Here is a 20,115-nt window from a genome sequence, read left to right as displayed (position 1 = left end):
AGGTCTTCCAAAGAGGGGTACAGGAAAGTGGTACACCTGCCGGTTGTGGCAGAGGGGCCAGAGGGTGGCAGGGGAAGGGAGGAAGCTGATGAGAGATGGAAGACACCCATCAAGAAGGAGGAGGTTGCGCTGAGAGTCCTTGACCATGACAGTGCCATTCAGGTAGATGGTCCTAGAGGAAGGTAAATATGCCTAGAGTACTTCCCAACGGGTGTCAAAATTAATGGGCGAGGAAGAAAAAGGGGAGAGCACTGAGACCATATGGGAAATCCAAAGGTTCGAAGAGGGAAGGACAAAGAGGATGTCAGTGACAGTCTGCCTGGAAGAAGCGTTGACATAGGTGTCAATGGGAAGGCCTGGATTGGAGACCAGGAGATCCTTCTTGAACATTTTCCTTCCAGACCTCGTAAGAGGGATAGGATAGGTGATAGAGTAACAGTTAGAGAAGATGGGGGAGATTGAGAGCACCGTGGAGGGAGAGTGCAGACAGAAGAGGGGCGGGGGGAGAGGCAGAAACTGCAGTGCACAATGTCCAACTTCAAGAAAACATCAATGCAACCATCTACCTTCAAGGGTCCAGGATAAAGGGAAAAAGCCCAAGTTTCAACATACAGCAGAAACAGCAAAGACACCTAGAAGCAAGTATTCTGGCTAGAGGGAAAAGCCTAGATAGAGGGATGGGATAGAGGGGGAAAGCCTGTATTTCAAACACACAGCAATGCAAAACAACCAGATTCAACATTCCTCGATAAGGGGAAAAGCCCACTATGGCAAACTACAACAATTTTCTTAAATGCCAGATATGGATAACATACAACTGTGGGAGACGTGCATCAGACTGCAAGCCTAGATAATAGGAGTAATAAGAGAGGAGGGACAGTTAAATAGGGAGCAGTAATGACTGTTCCCCCCGCCCGCACCTTTCTTACCTCGTCAGTCGCTGCTATTTGACGGCTGCACTGCATGCTCCTCCGGTGAACACAGGGAAACACAGTCAGGAGCTGCTACTGTAGGAGCTGCCCTTTGCCTCAGGGCCCTTAGCCGGAGGGGCAGTGACAGACAGTGGGGCTGCCCTGATGCCTTCTAACTAGCCTAGGGCCCAATCAGGTGTTGGGGGCGGCTAGCAGGGAGAAGGACAGGAAGAGGGCTCAGGGGGAAATCGCCTTACAGCTGCATTCTTATGGCATAGGTGTTGTGCGATGTGTCTTAAGCAGTGTATAATAGCAGGCAAGTACGGGTGGCAGGCTGTGCCTTCGGGGAAGTTCCATAAGCATGGAGTGTTATACGTACCCGTGTGTTCTGTCTGGTTTCTTGGTTTCATAGAAGAGGCGTGGATTCGGTCCTGTGGTCTGCTGGAGTTTATTCTCTCCGTCGCTCAGAACATTTCATGTTTCAAATGCACAACATGATCGTCTAGGAAGATAGTACAAGGGATTTGCACATTAACTATATTCAGTTCTCAGTGAAAACTGAACGTTGAAGTGTTGCCACTTATTCTTGTACTATGGAAGAATTAGAATTATGCTTTTTGGCACACCTTTTACAAAGCCTGTTTTATTAGAGACAAAATGGGGATTTCTTAAATCGATTTGCCACATTCTGGCAAAATCAGTTTGAATTGATTTTTGGTCAAAGTTACAGAAGTTTAGATTTATCTTCATCAAAAATCATAAATACATTTTTTGTTAAAAAGAGTAACATGAATCAATAAGCTCTGAATTTCTGGAGGACACAGCACCTTTGCTTTCTTTTGCTGTACTGAAGAATAACATTACATTATATCAAGTGTTTTACATTAAGTATTTCAAGTATCACTTCTGTGTTTGAGGAGTAACAATAATAACAATTTTCATAGCATGTCGCTCATGCCAACTCAATGCAGCTGCCAACCATGCATCACTGCTGCTGGACTGGAAAGGAGAGGTATGAAGGTGACAGCAGCCATCTTTTTAGGTTTTGGATCAGAGTGGAGCAAAAATGATTGTTATGGATAGCTGAAGATAGGAAATGTACAGAAATGCAGTGATGTGTCATTATTTTATAATTTGTAGGTTTCTGGCATTGAAATTCTGGTGGACATTATGTGTGTGCCTTAGTTGCCCATAAACCCCCCTAGCGTCAGTGTCATGGAGAGAGTCCCAGATGCCCAAGGTTTGACAGTATTGTTTATTTTGCTCTACTTTTCTGTTTGAAGTTTGTGGCAAGTACTTTAATGACATAAGGAACAAGTTACTTACCTGTAACTGTTGTTCTCCAGCATGGGTCTGGCATGGATTCACATGCTCATGAATATTCCCCGTCGTCAGGCCGGTAATCCTCGGTAAAGAAAAAATCAGGATCAGTTTAATTTCTGATCCGTCTTTCTCAGCAGTAACCAATCACTGGTCTCTGGGTCATACTGCCCCCAGCCAATGACTGCCCTCTCCCTAAGCCCCGCCTCTGGCAGCCATCTTCAGATTTGGTAGCCCGCAAAGTGGCAGTATGACCAAGTGAAGAGCCGCAGAGGGATAGGAGGGAGGGTTCGCATGTGAATCCATGCCAGACCCATGCTGGAGAACAACAGTTACAGGTAAGTAACTTGTTCCTTCTCCAGCATGGGGTCTGGCATGGATTCACATGCTCATGAATATAAGAATACATAGCAGTACACACATGCACAACCGATGGGAGGTGGAAAAGGCTCAACATTAAGCATTACATCAAAAACATTAAGCAATTCTTACCTCCTCACCAGGCTCACCTTAGGCGAACAGGTCGCGCAGCACCGCTTGGCCGACCCTGGACTCCTCCCTGGAATCCAGGACGACGCAGTAGAATCTCATGAAGGTGTGCGTCGACCTCCACGTAGCAGCCCTGCAGGGGCACACCAGACAATAACGCTGTGGTAGCAGCGATAGCTCTGGTCGAATGGGCTCTCGGACGGCCAGGCAACGGTCGGTTTGCCAACCGATGACAGTGCGTGATGCAGCCGGAGAGCCATCTGGAAATGGAAGTCTTCGAGCGAGCCTTCCCTTGGTTCACAGGTCCAAAGTTCACAAATAGCTGTGATGTCTTCCGAAAACTCTTCGTGCGGTCCATGTAGAACTTCAGCGCTCTAGCCACATCCAGTGAGTGCAGAGTCCTCTCGACCGGTGACGAAGGCGACGGGAAGAAAACAGGTAACACCAAGGGCTCGTTGAGGTGGAAGTCTGACAGCACCTTGGGCATAAAAGAGGGGTGCGTCCTCAGCACCATCCTCGTGTCGTGAAAAGTCAAGTATGGAGGCTTGCAGGATAGGGCCTGGATCTCTCCCACTCGCCGTGTGGAGGTGATGGCCACAAGAAACACACTCTTCCACGACAGGAACTTCAACGGTGCCGAATGCAGGGGCTCGAATGGCGCCCCCATGAGCCTGGTCAGCACCACGTTGAGTTCCCACGCCGGGGCAGGGGCCTTCATCAGGCGATGGGACCACAAGGACGCCCGTCCTGTGGTTCTGGTGTATCGGGAGATCGCAGCCAGCTGTATCGTGATGGAGGCGTAAACCAGTCCAGCCTTGGCCAGCGACAGTAGGTATGGCAGCACTTGAGGGGCTGTAATCCGTAGAGGGTTAATAATCTGTGCACGGCACCAGACAGAAAACCTCTTCCACTTATGTCTGGCACTTGAAGTTCGTCGCCGTCGCGAACAAGTCAATCTGCGGTTTTCCCCATCGTCACATGATCCTGACATAGTTCCCACTCGTGGCAGGAGCGCAGCTCCCTGCTGAGTGAGTCGGCGATGGTGTTCTTTATCCCTGCCAGATGAAAAGGGCACCAGAAACATCCCTTGGGCAACAGCCCAATGCCACAGATCCTGGGCTTCCTCCCTGCTTCCGGATGTAGAACATCGTGGTGGTGTTGTTGGTGAAGATTCTCACCACTTTGTCCTTGAGGGACGGGAGAAAGGACCTGAGGGCCCAGAACACTGAACGGAGCTCCAGGATGTTGATGTGGAGCGTCTTCTCCTCCGGGAGCCAAAGGCCTCTCGCGTGAAGTTCTCCAGTGTGCGCTACCCACCCTTCCAGGGAGTCATCTGTCGTCACCGTTATCTGGTGGGATGGGGTCTGAAAGTCTGTGCCCGCCGTCAGATGAGCGTGGGAGCCCCACCACCGGATCGCTCGTCGGAAGGTCCCGTTGAGCGGGATCCTGTCCTCGAAGCTGCCCGTCGCTTGGATTCGAAGCCTGCACAGGCGCACGAGATATATGCAGGAGGACATCATCCCGAGGAGGGACTTGATGGACCTCACCCTGGCCACGTCCGTGGCCAGCAGACGATGCACCTTGCCCAGGATGGTCTTCATCCTTTCCTCCGACGGCGAGGCCAGGCGCGCCACTGTGTTGAGCTTGGCTCCCAGAAACAGTGCGACTTGCGACGGGACAAGGTGGGATTTGGGAAAGTTGATGGAGAATCCCAGGTCCGTGAGCAGCTGGACGGTCTTCGCTGTGTGATCTACAGCGAGCTCCCTTGTCCTTGCTCGGGTTGAGCCAGTTGTCCATGTATGGGTAGACATAGATCCCCTGCAGGCGCAGCCGCGCCACCACCGGTGCGAGGCACTTGGTGAACACCCTGGGTGCCGACTTCAATCCGAACAGGAGGGCCTTGAACTGGTAGTGCCGTCCTTGGACCACGAACCTGAGGAACTTTCGGTGTCCTTTCTGAATGGGGATGTGGAAGTACGCATCCTCCAAATCCAACGACGACAGGAAATCGCCCTCCTCCAGCTGTCCCAGCACGTGCTGGAGAGTGACCATCCGGAACTTCTGTGCCTTGATGTACTTGTTCAGTCGTCGCAGGTCCAGGATAGGGCGCCATCCTCCTGTCTTCTTTTTCATGAGGAAGTACCTTGAGTATACTCCGGAGCCTCTTCGGGATGAGCTCGATGGCACTTTTTTTGAGCATCGCCCTTACCTCCTATAGCAGTTGAGGGACGTGATTTTCTTTCCTAGCCACGGGTGGAATGCAGGGACATTTTTTTAGAAATTTGAGGGCGTGCCCCTGGGTCAGGGCGTCCAGCACCCAACGGTCGATGGAGATGGACTCCCACACGCTGATGAACTTCGCCAGCCGGCCTCCCACAGGGTGCTTCGGTGGGGGCCCGACACCGCTGTCGGTTCAATCTTGTTTGGAGGACACCTTGCCGCCTTGGCCTCCCTGGCGATGACGGCGGGGCCCACCCGACTTGCCTCGTCCTCTATAGGCTTCCTGCGACGAGGAGCGGGCCGGTTGACGGTACGTAGAGGAGCCACTGCAGAATCCCTTGGAGGCACCCTGCTTGCCTCCAGAGCTCCGAAAGGACGCCCTTCGTTGCCGGAGAACACCTAGGGCCTTAGCTGTCTCCGTGTCCGCCTTGATGGCTTGGAGGGACTCATCCACTGTTTTCCCAAACAGATTGGTCCCGTCGAACGGCATGTCCAAAACCTTGGCTTGTACGCCCTGGTGGAAATCCGTCGCCTTGAGCCACCCTCGTCGTCTAAGGCAAACGCAGTTGCCTAGCTGGCGGAAACCGGTGTCAGCAATGTCCGTTGCCATCGTAATGGCGTGGTCCGGCGCCACTTCGTCTTCTTGGAAGATCTCTAGGGCCTCAGCCCGCTTGTTATCCGGTAGGAAGTCCAACAGGGGGGCGATCTTGTACCATAACTCCCTGTCGTAGCGGCCCACGATCGCGAGGGCGTTTGCCGCCTTAATCGTTGTTGCCGCCGACGAGATAACTCGTCGTCCCATTGCGTCCAGCTACTTTCATTCGCCGTCCGGCAGGAAGTTGACGTTGAGGCCGATGCCCCCCCGCTTTCTTCTTGGTCACCGCTGAGATGACCGAGTCAGGGGTCGTTTGTGCCCTAAGGTACAAAGGGGCCGCGTTGGGGACCCGGTACATCTTCTCGTACCGCTCCTTCTTGGCAGGCGTCGTAGACGGGTTCTTGAGAAGGGTGAGACCCTCGTCCCAGGTGTCATCTAGTAGAGGCACGGCGAGGACTGTCTTCCTCTTGGCCTCGCGCCATTTGTAAAGGAAACCTTCCTTCTTCTCTTCGGGCAGAGCTGAAAAAGCTCGGATGCCCTGGCGATCATTGCATGGAAAGATCCGATCTTGTCTGGCCGTGTCCGTTCCCATGTCATCCCCAGGGACGGGGGACGTGGGTAAAGGCTGAGCAGGCCGCGAGGGCTGAAAAGGCGGGACTGAATGGATCCCTCTTCTCTTGTTCGGGGGGCTTCCCGCCGGGGCTGGGTCCGGCTCTGGCTCCTCCGTCGAGCCTGGTTCCAGATCCTCCGTTGGTGGTAAGGGCAATCTCGTCCTCATCTCCGAACATAAGGATTGTATTGCCAACAAAATGGCGGCCGAGTTATCCTGCGGCGCCGGAAGCGACGGGTGACTAAGGCCCTCGCCGGTGCCGCCGTCACTCTCGTCGCCACGATCCCTCCCGTGGGGACAGGCCTCTTTGACGCCCTCGTCAAGGCCCTCTAAGACTTCTAACAGCTCCTACTCGGATGCTGTGTCATGTCCACAATGGCCACCACCCCCCCTCTTTTTCCGCCGCGGTCTTCAGGCGGGTCTTTTCGATGGGTCTAAAAGAGGCTTCCCTCCACGGAGGCAGGGAGACTCTGGGCCTCGAGGTCACCTCCACTGGTGTAGCCTCCACAGGCTGCGCCAAGGCCGCCGCGACTTCCTCGATAGAGGCCTTGGCCGGGTGAATGAAGGCCTTGGGGGGGAGGGTCACCATCTCGCTCCCCCTCGGCTCAATCCATCGAGATCGACTGGGGCCTCTCCAGAAGCTTACCCGGGTTCTCAGATTTCCTCTTCCCTGAACCAGAGCGTTGGCTCGTGGTTGATGGTGCCGGGGAAGGCACGCCTTGCCTGTCAGCCGAAGAGCCTGACCGTTGGCGCTCCCGGTGCCCGCAGACTCACAGTGCTTTGCCTTCTGTTGGGCCCCCGTCGCCAGGGCGCCTTCACAGGACTTAGAAGACCGCTCAGACTACTTCTTCTTCTCCTCACCCGACGGGCTCTTTCTTTCCAGCCAATTGGAGAGACGAAGGCGTCGGTCCCTGATGGTCCGTTCTGATATGTTCCTGCAAAACGCACAGTCCTTATCCATGTGCGTTTTGTCCTCATGAAGGCAGTAGAGACATTTCGATTGCTCGTCCTCCATGAACACATTCTGCAGCTGGCATCCAGGGCAAACCCTGAACAGCTTTCCGGGCGTCGAGCTTCCTTTCTCCTGGGCCATGTTCGGGTAGGCCGCAGAAACTTCTGGGATCCTCCAAGAAGCGTAACTCGACGAAATCTTCACCGTTGAGGGGCGTAGAAAGATCCGACACGGATCGCCGTTAATCGGATGTAGAGACGGTGGAGCTTGAGGCTCTATTTGACCGAAAAATGAGAAATTCTCTTTGAAAAAGCGCGAAAATGCAGCAAAAGCTCGAGAGCTAAACACGAGGACTCCCAACACTTGAGCGTGCTGTAAAAATCTGAAGATGGCTGACAGAGGTGGGGCTTAGGGAGAGGGCAGTCATTGGCTGGGGGCAGTATGACCCAGAGACCAGTGATTGGTTACTACTGAGAAAGACAAATCAGAAACAAAAGTGATATTGATTTTTTCTTTACCGAGGATTCCCGGCCTGACGACGGGGAATATTCATGAGCATGTGAATCCATGCCAGACCCCATGCTGGCGAACAATGGTAATTTTGTGAACTTTATGTCTATCCTTTTGTCACTGCATGAAGTGAACTGTGGAGTTTGAGGCTGCACTTAGAAATCTTACAGCCTTTGTGAATGCTGGTTTCATACTGTGAGTGATTGCCCTACTCTGCTCGACGACCATTGCAACACACTGCTGTGGAGCATTCTTCTTTGATCCACCAGGGATAGATTAATAGAGTTCCCATGCCCAAGCAGGGAGCAGCCAATAACCCCCACCCACCCTTGCCTTATAAGTGGAGATCATCTTATGTGTGTTGCTCCTTATGCAGGCAACCTTCAGATGTTGGCATGGGTAGAGGAGTGATATTTTAGACCCCTGGCTTTTTGGCCGCCAACCTGGTCTGACTTTTGAGGATTTGTGAAATGAACATATTGTTTTTAAGTATCATAAAACAATACAATGCAAACAGGGTGTGAATAATCCATGTGCTTTACTCCTCCTTGCTGATGGTCTTTAGAACCAAACACCACTGCAGAGGTTTGTGCAGCTAATTGCCCCAGATTAGCCTGGGAGGATGGCTCATGAGCCAAGTGCTTGCCTTCGACATAGTGCTAGCCTGCAAGTTAGAAGTCTGGCAGAGCATTCTAACCACTTTATCTTTTCATTTTTCATACATTGATAGCCATAAAATTGGGTAATAACCAGCGTAGGAAATGGGCCGGAAGAAGGCAGAGCAGAGGTCTGGCAAAGTTTGTCTTGCCCGAGAGCTGCTCCATCCTGAGGGCATCGGGTATCCTAGGACATTCACACGCCCCTTAGCACAGGGACAGAAATTATACCTTCCGAGTGTCTGAAAGGTGATGGTCTTTAAAATACTTGGACTCACAACCAAGATCTTCCGTTCATAATATAAGAAGTCACTCATTCACAACTGTGTTTCTAGATTCCAGGGAGTTCAAATAAGCAGTATTTGTAAAGATCTTCATTGTCAGCATATGAATGACTATGTCCAGACTTACTCAGGGCTCTGAGTCGCCCCCAACTAATGCAGAACTCTGCTTTTGATAAAACCTGGGCTCCAGGCCTGCGTTCCTGAAAATATACAGGCTCACCAAATATGATTCCCATAGAATAACCAGGCTCTCTCAGGAATTGCTCCAGAATCCTGGTGACATCCAAAATGAATTCTGCTCTTGACAACACATAGACGTTACCACTCTGAGGTCTATTTTTGAAAACAGAAAATGCGATCCAGTGCTCGCGCTTGGGAAATGCACAAACACCTTCAGTGTTGTGCTGGTGATAAAAGTCCTCCTGCTAACAAAAATGAGGTTGGCAACATTTTGGCTCTAGCTGGAAAGAATGTTTTTGCCTATTAAGGTAAAGCTAAAAGTACTGACATTTGTATAGCGCACAGCAGCCCTTGAGCATTGAGGCACTGTTACTTGAGGGGAGCTTAGTTACAGGGAGAGGGCATATGGGGAGAAACAGTTGTACATTGAGCAAAAAGAGCAAGTATACATTAGGATACATATAATATACATATGAACATAGGTGAATAACATCTATGTGAGATCACATTTATGTGGTGAGCAGGTAGATTATGGCTGTAGATAGTGGCGTGTTTCCGGTGAAGAGCACTGTTTTCATGGCTTTGCGAAATGTCACGAGGGAGGCCTCGCCTCGTATAGAGGGAGATAGGGCATTCCAATGTGATGGTGCTAGGTGAGGGAAGCTGGAGCCGCCTGCTCTAATTCTTCTTACCATCGGCACACAGAGCATGTTGGCGTAGGGTGTCCTAATTGGCCTTGTGGAGGAACAGGGGTGAATCCTTTGTGAGAGGTATTCGGGTGCAGAGTGGTAGATGCACTTGTGGGTCAGTGTTAGGGTTCTGAATAAGATTCTTTCTTTTATTGGAAGCCAGTGGGCTGCTCTCCTGGCGGCAGTAATGTGCTCTCTTTTCGTGATGCGTTGAGCTGCGCGGAGTGCGTTGTTCTGGATGACTTGCAGTCTCTCCAGGTTTTTGGTGGAGGTTCCCAGGAAGAGGACGTTGCAGTAGTCTAGCCTTGAGCCTGTGATGGCTCTGGCTATGTTGGTGCAGTTCTCTTTGGAGAGGAATGGCCTAGCTGCATTGATTAGTTTGGTGTGGTATGCTGCCGAAGAGGCGATAGCACTAACCTGTTTACTCATGGATAGATTGGAATCTAAGTAGACTCTAAGGGTTTTGACTGAGTCCGATACAGGAATTTTGATGGAGTCAATAGTGAAGTGGCTAAATTGTGAGTCGAGATTCTTTAGTGTGTCGGGCGAACCTACCAGGAGTTGTTCTGTCTTGTGGGAGTTGAGGCACAGTCGTTTGCTGCCATCCAGGCCTGGGTGGAGTTGTAGATGTCGTTAAGCATAGCGCAGTCCTTGTCATAGTTGCCTGTGAGGGTGAGGAGGATCTGGGTATACCCGATGGCGTCATCGGTATACAAGTAGCGCGCGCCACGCCCGTTGGCCTCAGTTCTGTTTTTCCGCAGTACGTGTTGCTTCGGAGACTCGGCACGCCTCGATAGTTCTGCGACGAAGTTATTGTGAAAGAAGATATTCGAAGATGTCCTCATCGTCGACCCAGACTACCCTACGTTCAAGGTTCAAAAAATGTAAAACCTGCGGGTCCAAAATGTCGATCACGGATCCACACTGAAAATGTCTGTGGTGCCTCAGTGACATTATTTTTTCGTGCTCCACTGCATATTCCAGCAAGAAGAAAACAGACCCCTGCAGTTTTGAAAACACTAATCGTCATATAGAAGGTCTACAGTTAAAACATCCCTCGAGTGACATCTGGAATTAACTATCCTGTCCCTGCCCTGTCCACCACATTGAGTAAAGAGAAGTATCACTAGGGTGAGAAGACAAAAAGATCCCAAAAAAAAACACTAATCCCCGTCCTGATGAAGGACCGGTACGAATAAAGAGAAGAGCAAGTCTGGATGCGGTCTATCTCTACCATATGGGCGGAAACGCACCGCGTTGACAATGTTTTGCAATTTCATCCATTGCTAACCATTCCCCCAGAGGTGATAGATGGTGAACACCCTAGAAACAATCAAACACTTGTGGGTCTGCAGCAATTTGATACAAAAATTGTTGAAACCAAATGAGGTGTAATCTTGAAATATACCACCCACACTTGTGATACTACTGTAATGTATATGTTTAGTTTAATATAACTGTATTGAATATGATACATATTTTTTATGTATATTTGTATTTTTATACAGCGACGAAACAATGGTTTTGTGAAAAACAGGCACTCAAGATGAGTAAGGAATAAAAATATGTTTTCCTGTTTGTTCAAAATCAGTTTGAAATTAGGTCTGGTCATTAAGAAGTTGATAAGTTTATAAACTTCTGGGTGTACTTTTGGTTGTGATAAGTAATCATTTGACACGCAGAAGCAGGAGGTAGTCTGTGTTTCCCCCTTTTTTATTGTGCATACGCTTATTACCCTGATGCAACACTGTCCCCTCATTAAATAAAAATATAGGGTAAAACCTGCTGTATAGGGATTATATTGTATGGTCATTTTTGTCAGATCAGAGTTATTCGAGAACTGTGTTGCCAGTACAGGTTGCAGTAATGGGAGTAGGTTATTTGGCCGTGATATTCAGTTTGTTTCTGGACAGAGAAGCTGGGGCCAGTTTTTGGATATTAGTTTGGCTGATCATGGTATCGATATTGAATGTTATAAGATGGTGATCTGACCATGGACAGGGAGAGTTCGATAAGATGGACGAATTGCAGTTGATATCTGCAAGCCAGTCAAGTATACGCCCTTTCACATGAGAGGGATTCTGGATCCTATGCGAAAAGCAGAGTGCTGACATAGTGTTGGCCATGGATAGAGCGTTTTAGTCAAGTGGGTCATTAAGGCCTAGGTTAAAATCACCCAGAATACTAGTTTGTGATTTGGGTTTGCCACTGGAGGATAGGATGTGTGTAACCTCGTTGTCGAAGGCGAGTACAGGCCCTGGCAATAGGAGATGAGGTGAATATTTAGCATGGCAGTTGTAGACAGCAACATTTTTATTGATAGAAGTTCTCTTGTTGTGAAGGGAATGACAGGCATCTCCCTCATGTTCCGGGAGGTTTTTGCAATAATGGCTACGCCACCACCTTTGGCAGTGGGTCAGTCCATCCTACAGAGTAGCTATCTGGGACGGCGAGTGAAAGGGCTGGGCCAGCTGCGGCGTGGAGCCAGGATTCCGTTATGGCTAGGAAGTCTAGCTTATGGGATGTGATGATGTCTGCGATGTCTAGAGGATGTGCTGGTAAGGATCTGGCATTGAGGAGGGCTCCTAGGATCTTGTTGTCAGACTTGCTGAGGTTGGTAAGGTGGATGTTGGGTAGGTGTGTACTGGTATGGGTAGTTCTTAACGTTAGGAATTAATTCCTTCTTAGGGTGGAGAGGGCAATGGAGTAGGAAGGGTCTCCGGTGGGCTTCGTTCTGGTTGCTAGGTTGACGTTTCTAAGTGTCAATGTACAAGCGCGACTGGCGGGATGATGAGGCATTGCTGTGTTGCCAAGGAGCCCAGACTGAGGTGTCTTGTGGCTTTGGTTGAGAGCTGCAGGTAGTAAGTGTGTTGTGTGGGTGGATTTGGAATTAGATAGGTGTAGAGGTGTGGATATGGATCGGGGCAGGCTGCGGCTAGATAGGGTCATTGACTGACTTGCATGAATAAGGTGTTTGAATAGTGTGGTGATTGGTCTCGGAAAGAAAATCCAGAGGCTATAATTTCCAAAAATACCATATGAAGAATTTTATTATACTTGATACCTTTTTTATTTTATGAATTCAATCACAATTTAAATAGTGTGGTGGACATGTTGGTCGATGGTTGACAAACTAACGGGAGAGGTGGCACTTGCTGCTTAGTTAGATGGTGAGGACAGCAAGGGTTCTTGGTTGGGGGGAGGTTGGCTTAGTGACGAGGTTCCGGGCTCTTCAGCTCTTGAGGGAATGGAAGGAGTGGTGGCGGCTGCGCTACTGTAAGATCATTTAGAGCATGTAAGGTCGTTGATGGTCCTGCAATTAGTGAATTATTGTCTATAGGCACAAAGGGGGCAAAGTAACTGCATGCATGATTGGTGGCAAGTAAGACAATGTATATCGATATAATTCACTTTACAGACTGCAGGCATAAGAGGCATATTGGAAGCACATGGTTAACAGTACTGCAAGCAGTGCGGGCCTCAGTGGCATGTTAGGGTGACTGTGGGATACTTTAAGTATCAAGGTAAGGCAGCGTATAACAAATCAATTAATATTGCATTTGTAGGCATAAAAGAGGCAAATGGGAAGTACAAGGTTAACACAATGAGGCAGGCAAAACGGACCTCAGGCAGCGTTTGCGTGACTGCGGGCGAATTTGAGAAGAAAACGCATATAGGCAGAAGTGCTTCATTTAACAGTACAGAGTGTTAGCTGGCGACACATGGTTGACAAGGTAGAGTTAGTTGTGCGGCATGAGCGACATACATGGCAATGATCCACTTGTGGCGTGAATATATAGGCAATTGCGCTGCTATGGGGGGCGGGGGAGAGTCGCTTACCATGCTGGATGAGGCGCGGACAGTCGCGTTCCTAGAAAGGCATGAAGAAAAGTTGCGGTCGAGGCCAACAAAGGGACTGAGGCGGACTGTGAAATTACGCTAAACTGGCGCTATGTAGGGGAAGCTGGCCAATGGGCAAAATCCGACAAGTATATCCTCTGTGTGCGTCAGGAAGTAGAATCCAGGTGGAGAGGGCTCCTGCCCTCTCGATGCTGTGTCAGCGATGCAATGGGGGGTCCAGGCACCAGATAGGGCCGTGTAATGTGGGCCTTAGCGTAGGGGGCCGGTTTCTGCCTACCGGTCAGCGTAATTGGCTGATGTAGGGGAAGCTGGCCAATGGGCACGAGTCGAAAAGTAGTCAGGAAGTCTCTTTGCGAGATGGCAAGAAAGCGGGGGTCATTTTGGAATGGCGTAAGGTAGTAGATTCGAGTGTCAGGAAGGATGATTTTGGCTGCAAAGTATGCTCAAGGTGGGATGGGCAAATTTGCACAAAATTGGCAGGCGGTAATGTGAGGGCTTCGGCACCTAGGCGCTCAACATTATTAGGATGCAGCCTAGGTATATCCTCTGTGTGCGTCGGGATGTAGAATCCAGGTGGAGAGGGCTTCTGCACTCTCGATGCTGGGTCGGTGCTGCAACCATCGACCGTGCCAGTGTTTGTTCAAAACAGTCTTTTGAGAATTAATGACTTAATTGGAGTTATAAACACGCTACTGGCATAATAAAAATGTCTTACAAGGCCTGCATGTAGGTCTTTAGGTTGATGTCCATTAGATCAACAGGCAAAAGGGGAGACATTTTTTGACTGGCATACTTAATTTTAATTGAAAGCCTTGTAGGGGGGCAGTGGGACTGTGATATTAATACATGTCAAACAAAAATGTTTTTAAAGCTTGTAGCCCTTTCTAATGTATGTCCACGTTAGACTCCATACTTAGACTATGCTATGAATTTGCGAACGTCTTGTCTTTTTTGGTCTGCTTTGACTTTGTTTGAAGGGAGTGTACATTTCAAGATGAACTAGATTAGGCATGCATCATTTTGTGAGGTGCATCCATGATAGGTTCTAGTAACATTTGAAATAAAGGTTTCATTTAAATGTGATAAAGGGGGCAACTGCGGATGCTCTTTTCTTAAGAAGTTAGTTTTATAATGCGCTTTCAGCTGTGGTGTTTTCTTTAAAAAGATAGACGGTCTTAAAATGGACCAGAAATAATAAGGGTGGTCGGGTGCAAGTGAACACTAGGAAGGCTTTGTGTGAGGATTCACTGTAATTCAGTCATGTATTTTGGTGGGTTTTCCAACTTAGCTCTAGGGTCAGTTTCAGTGCGGTTTGAAAGAGCGCTATAGGTGGCTATTAGGGGCTGTGATCTGGTATACTGCTGTAATATTTGTGTTTCTTACTATGTGCTGTGCAACTATTACTTTAAAACTGCAAAGTTGTAAATCATATTTGCTCACACAATACAGTGAAGTATGACTTTTGTAGGTGGACACTGCACAAACGTGTGTGTGATATTGCATATGTGATCTATTACAATTTGTTACTTAATATGCACAATGGACATTTTTTTTAAAATGCAATGGCAAATGCAATTTGGTTATGCAATCTTGCGTTGACATATGTCTTTTGAAATTGCATAGTAGAATGTCTGATGTACAGCGCGTTAGACAAAACACGGAACATGATTTGCAAAATGTGAAACTTTCAAAAACATGTGTGTCAGTAGTACAGAGTATTGAACAACATATGAAAACAACTGAGATACATTTAATTTAAAGTAGCACATTAGCAAATTCAATATTGCCCGATGATGTTTTTGGGTGGGGTGTGAGTGAGCCCTGTGTTTGTGATTTTTAAATCAAGATATGGGATGGATTGACAAAAGATCAGCTTCGGAGTCTCTGCCCAAAAAGCATCTCCGTTTGGTGGACATCATGTGAAATAAATAAGAGAAAGCAATACTTTTTCATGTTTAATTTCCGAGTGTTGCATGCACCTGTGGCTACGTTGAAGGTTATGCGTTAAGTGGGAATAAACAAAGTGCTAACATTGTGCTCCTCTCAGTGGGTTAAGAACTGGATGATTTTTAATAATGTCACTGTTGGTATCACATGGGTGCTAACCGACTGATCACGTCACAGTGGCAGAAGCTTTTTTTTTCCTATTCTTTTTTTTTTTTAGCTACGTGTTTAAATCGGCGGAGCAAAGATGCCAAATTAGTAATTGCATTGTTTGCAAATTGTCACGCGAAATAGATGTTGAGGAAAAAATGTCTTACTTGTGCAAACAGGTGGGGGGGTTTCCGGGGTTGTTCGAGGCCTAGTTTTGGCCCTAGCCCCTTACGTAGCATGAATAGGTAGAGTTGGTTTACACAGGAGCGTGGATCTGTGATTTGCCTTTACTTTACTTACTAGTGTTGAGATTTGTCCATATCAGAGTCATGCCAAATGTGGTGAACGCATGGACGAGAACAAATGTTGGAGGTAAGCTTTTTTGTATTTTCCTCTGTAACGTTCAAAGTAACCTTAACTATACTGTCGTGGCTCTAGCTATAAAAGGGACAAAAAGTTGTAGTTTGAGCCTTGCGTGAACAAGATCTGCAGCACATTACATCTACTTGCTACTAGCTCACCCATGTGGATCCTGCTTACTGGGTGATGACTAATACCCAGGAGTTTCTTTGAGCTCATGCTCATCAAATCTTTATTTTGACCTATGAGGAGATATTTATTTTCATGCAATCAACCCGCAAACTTAGTATAAGGGGTTGAATTGCCGCAGAGGCTAGGACCGGGGATCTAAACTAGCTTTAGCCCTTGGCCAAATTCATGTGTGATACTTGGCAATTCTAGTCTTCTGAAGATGCTGCTTGAGAGTTGAATTTGGTAGTTCACAACAGAAAGTGTGGAGAATAGAGTTGTATTATTTTTAATTGTACACTTTACACCATTTTCCATTTACAACAGATTGCACTAACATTCGCCCAAAATGAGTTTGTTGATTTGACAGGCCACTGACTGTTGGTCCTCTCCACCCCGACTAAGCAGCCAGTTATGGAAACGTAACATGAAATCATCATTCAACCACGTTGGAGGAATGCAGTAAGAAACAAGGGTGTGAGCAAGAAAACAGGGAGACGCACCAAATGTTAAGCTTCAGCTGCTTCACAGATGTTTCACTCCACCCAAGTGAGTTAGCCAACTGGACCAGCCAGCACAACACAGCGCACTTCCCAAACGCTCCCCAACCCCTCAAGACAGATCTTCTTTTGCAAAAAAGTCCCAGCAAACAAGCGAGACAAGTTGTTAGGGAAAGGTTAGCTGCCTAAATAAAGCCCACAGCACTGTGGAGGCGGAATGTGAATTCACCTCAGGCAAAGTATTCCAAGAATTCCATAAAATGCAAATTTTATAATCCAGAGAACGGGAGGGTGCAAACAATGAAATCGCAGGCTAAAAGCAGAACAGAAAAACCTAAATGAATGCTCAAATTAACCAAGCCACACAGCAGGTGTCTTGCTTCATCAAACTAAGCCCTTGCAGCAAACACACCTTTGCGCCGTCGGAACAGCATTATGATGAATGGGCATTAAAACAAATATTTGCACGTTTATTTCATTGTTTTACAGTTCAAAATGTTTGGTGCCTAAATAGAGATATAGGGGGTTGGGGCAAAGGATGTGAATACTCCCGTTTTAATCTTATGGCAGTCAATGAAGAATGCCAGGGAATAAATGCATTTGGGAAAAGTGTCAGAATTCTAGCGTTTAGAGGCCATTTTAGAGTGGGGAATACTAAATTATTATTATTTATTAATGTGATGAGTTCAAACAACTTCACACATATAAAATACACATTATTATACAATTCATTGGTGTATACAAAATTACATTACATCTATAAAACTAATACATTCATTAAAATAGATCACAAACTCACATTCTTATCCATTAATTCATTTCAAAACATGTTCGTTCAATTTCAGCGTAGAATATTAAATATGCAATAAATCATGTACAAAAGAGCAAGAGGGAAGTGCATTTTCATCCCAGATTAATCCGTCAGCAAGATCTCTATTTGCTTCCATATGCAGTGCAGGGCGATATCTAATGCTTTATTCTCAGAATTTAAACAGTGCTGCCAAAAATGATCACCTTTTATACTGTCAATCATCAACAAATCCTCCCAGCAAAGACATGTACAATTACCTTTTCCCTGCACTCTGTTAATACGTGTTTGGACAGTCTCCTCCATGGTTACTAATTTTACAGAGTCGTTATGTTCTTTTTGATTTTGGCACACCTTTTTCTGGTCCTATAACTGTGAGCCCCGGTAGCCTATTTGTACGTAGCAGTAGTAAAATAAATCTACCTAGATCAGGTGCAGTGCATACCAAGAGATACCTCAGAGACTTCGTAAATTTGTAACTAACCCCTGCTATGGCTTTGTACGATTTCAGACTGGCCATGTGTTCATAATTATTGCACCAATCCCATTCCTCTAATGTATTAGTAAATGCCTTCTTTAACTTGTGGTATTCGTACTCCCAATTTGTGTGCCAATTATTAATTAACTTAAATGTGGAACTGGCCAATCGATTTTAGATACCTTTCCCAGTAATTCTAATAAAGGGTATTTGGGCTTAGTTACTGATTTTATAAAGAACGGCCCTCTCCACTTCAGTGCCATAGCTGGAAGTGAGATTAGGCCTAGTTCCAGTCTGAGCAACTCAACAGGCACACATGGAGCCAATCCGAAGATCCTTCTCCAGAATGTACCCTCTACTACCTTCAGCCATGTGAGATTCTGCATAGTTAGTGCCTCAAGAGGGTAAAGCATAATTGCACAGAACACTATTAGTACAACATCAGAATGCCCAGAATACTGAAGGCTGAGGACTCTGTTACACATTTGGTAATAAGAGATGCAAGCACCACAGCCATCCAGCAATTTTCCGAGATAATCTCTCTATAATCACCACTAAATTGATAGTTCTGATCCCAAGTATCTGTAGTTATTAACATACTCAACACAATAAGTGTTGATACATTTGAGCTTTCCAGTTTCCCTGCCAGTAAAGTGCATCATTTTGGTTTAATCAAAGTTAAAGATTAACCTATTTAACTCTGCATATCCAATAGCCTTTTAGACCCTGCATGTGTGCGATCCAAGATCCCTAGATCGTCAGCATATAATAGGCAACTGATATTTACTTGGTCGAGTCTGGTTGAACAATGATCAACTCTTCTCAGAGTACAGGCAGGTCTGACAAATATATGTTCAACAGCTGGGGCGCAAGCACACAACCCGGTTTAACCCCCTTATTAACACTTATTGGTGAAAAAACTAAATGTGCAAATTCTTGTTAGAAGCACATGTGTATCAAAGATACAAGAGATGTGCCTCACGTGTGAATACATGTCCCCAAAGTTTAAGAGGAAATAAAAGTTGATATTAAAAGAGTATGATCTGAAAGTACATCAACGAAGACAGTGGTAAGTGCTTAAGAAATCTGGAAGCATGCTCCTTTGCAGGTCACCCTTCACAACAGCTGTCGTTCCTGGGCATTAGTCAGGCCATGAATACACAGTGTCAAAGAAATGACGGGACTGCTGATAGGCAAGACAATTCATAGCAAAGGGTCAGGAGCAAACCAATAGACAGGGGACCATTTCACATCGTCGCAAGCCCATCACAAGGAAAGGCTCTGTTCACAGAAGGTTCAGAGTCCTCTGTTAGCTATGATCTAATCAACAAAGTAATGGGTCCTGAGCCCAGTGAGTGATGGTTATCATGCATTTATACAGACCACCTGCAGAGTTTGCCTAATGTATTCCCCTTTTCTCTTAATCCCTCCTTATACAACATGAGAAGACAATGGTAGACACAAACTAATGTAAATAAGCCAACAACAAAGTCTGTCTCAATGAAGTGAAATCACAGTAGCTGTAGCTCCTCGTGTACACCCTAGGAATTATGAACGTGAAGGTATACAGTGGTTTCTTTGACAAATTTGAAAGTGGTAAATTTGGTCAAGGGGATAAATTAAATAAACATATATCGGGTAGAGAATGAGGTGTGAAAAGGGAGGCAAAGGGGTGAGAATGGCAGGAGAAATTGGGGGACCCTTCTGTGAAAAATAAATGCAATAACTAAATTTAGGTTGGTCAAATTTGCCACTTTCAAATTTGTGTCAACAAAACAGCATAGAACCGACTGGGACACCACCTTTATGGATAACAGGCTGAAAACCCTACTGGCCAGGAATTTCTCAATATAGGCCTGTGCCATTAATAAATCAAAGTAGACTTTTTTAATGGAGGTAGAAGTACTTAACACAAGGATTCTTAGGCTTGGTCTGACTGACTGCCCCCAAGTTATGCATGCATAGTGTGCGATTCACGTTGTCCTGCTCAACAGACAGACTGAATCCCACACACCAGTCTTGTAAGCACTTCATACTTTAGCCCAAGTCCCAAAATAACAGGTGAGCATTTCCCAAGTTGTGACGAATCTGTGGATGCCGTCCCTTCTCCCCTGTGGGGAGACCTTTCCCATGCTGCCAGGCCTGTGAATCCATAGTACTATAGTCCCCCTCGGGGTGGTGCTCCGGGGGAGGATCACATGGACGAGGAATCCCCTTATGAATCCGCTTATGGGATTAGGGATGATAATCCCCTAAGAACGCAGTATACCTTTGTTTTGTTAGACCCCTCCCTCTTCTTCCCAGCCTAACTATACCTCAGTCTGTCCATCGAGTGCCAAGGTCTTTTATTGTAAAGGTAGCCAACCTAGTATGCTAGACTGGACTAAAACACCAGAGAACCTAATGTGTTTTCCATGTAGTTCCACTGAA

At 46.9% G+C, this 20,115-nt stretch overlaps 1 protein-coding gene across 3 annotated transcripts in view; it reads right to left on the bottom strand.

The window, feature by feature from the left end:
• Positions 1-20,115, bottom strand: part of OSBPL2 (oxysterol binding protein like 2) — a 1,093,509-nt gene that overhangs the window by 903,591 nt on the left and 169,803 nt on the right. The window contains exon 2 of one of the 3 annotated variants that reach the window (XM_069650732.1): positions 1,291-1,413. The exons of the other annotated variants lie outside the window; for them this stretch is intronic. The gene's annotated coding sequence lies outside the window, so the exon portion shown is untranslated. The remainder of the gene's footprint in view (positions 1-1,290; positions 1,414-20,115) is intronic. 3 annotated transcript variants of the gene reach the window in all.

Source organism: Ambystoma mexicanum, chromosome 3p (genome assembly GCF_040938575.1).
Source record: "Ambystoma mexicanum isolate Mex_15411 chromosome 3p, UKY_AmexF1_1, whole genome shotgun sequence".
Classification (NCBI taxonomy): domain Eukaryota; kingdom Metazoa; phylum Chordata; class Amphibia; order Caudata; family Ambystomatidae; genus Ambystoma; species Ambystoma mexicanum.
This window is presented reverse-complemented; position numbering and strand designations above follow the sequence as displayed.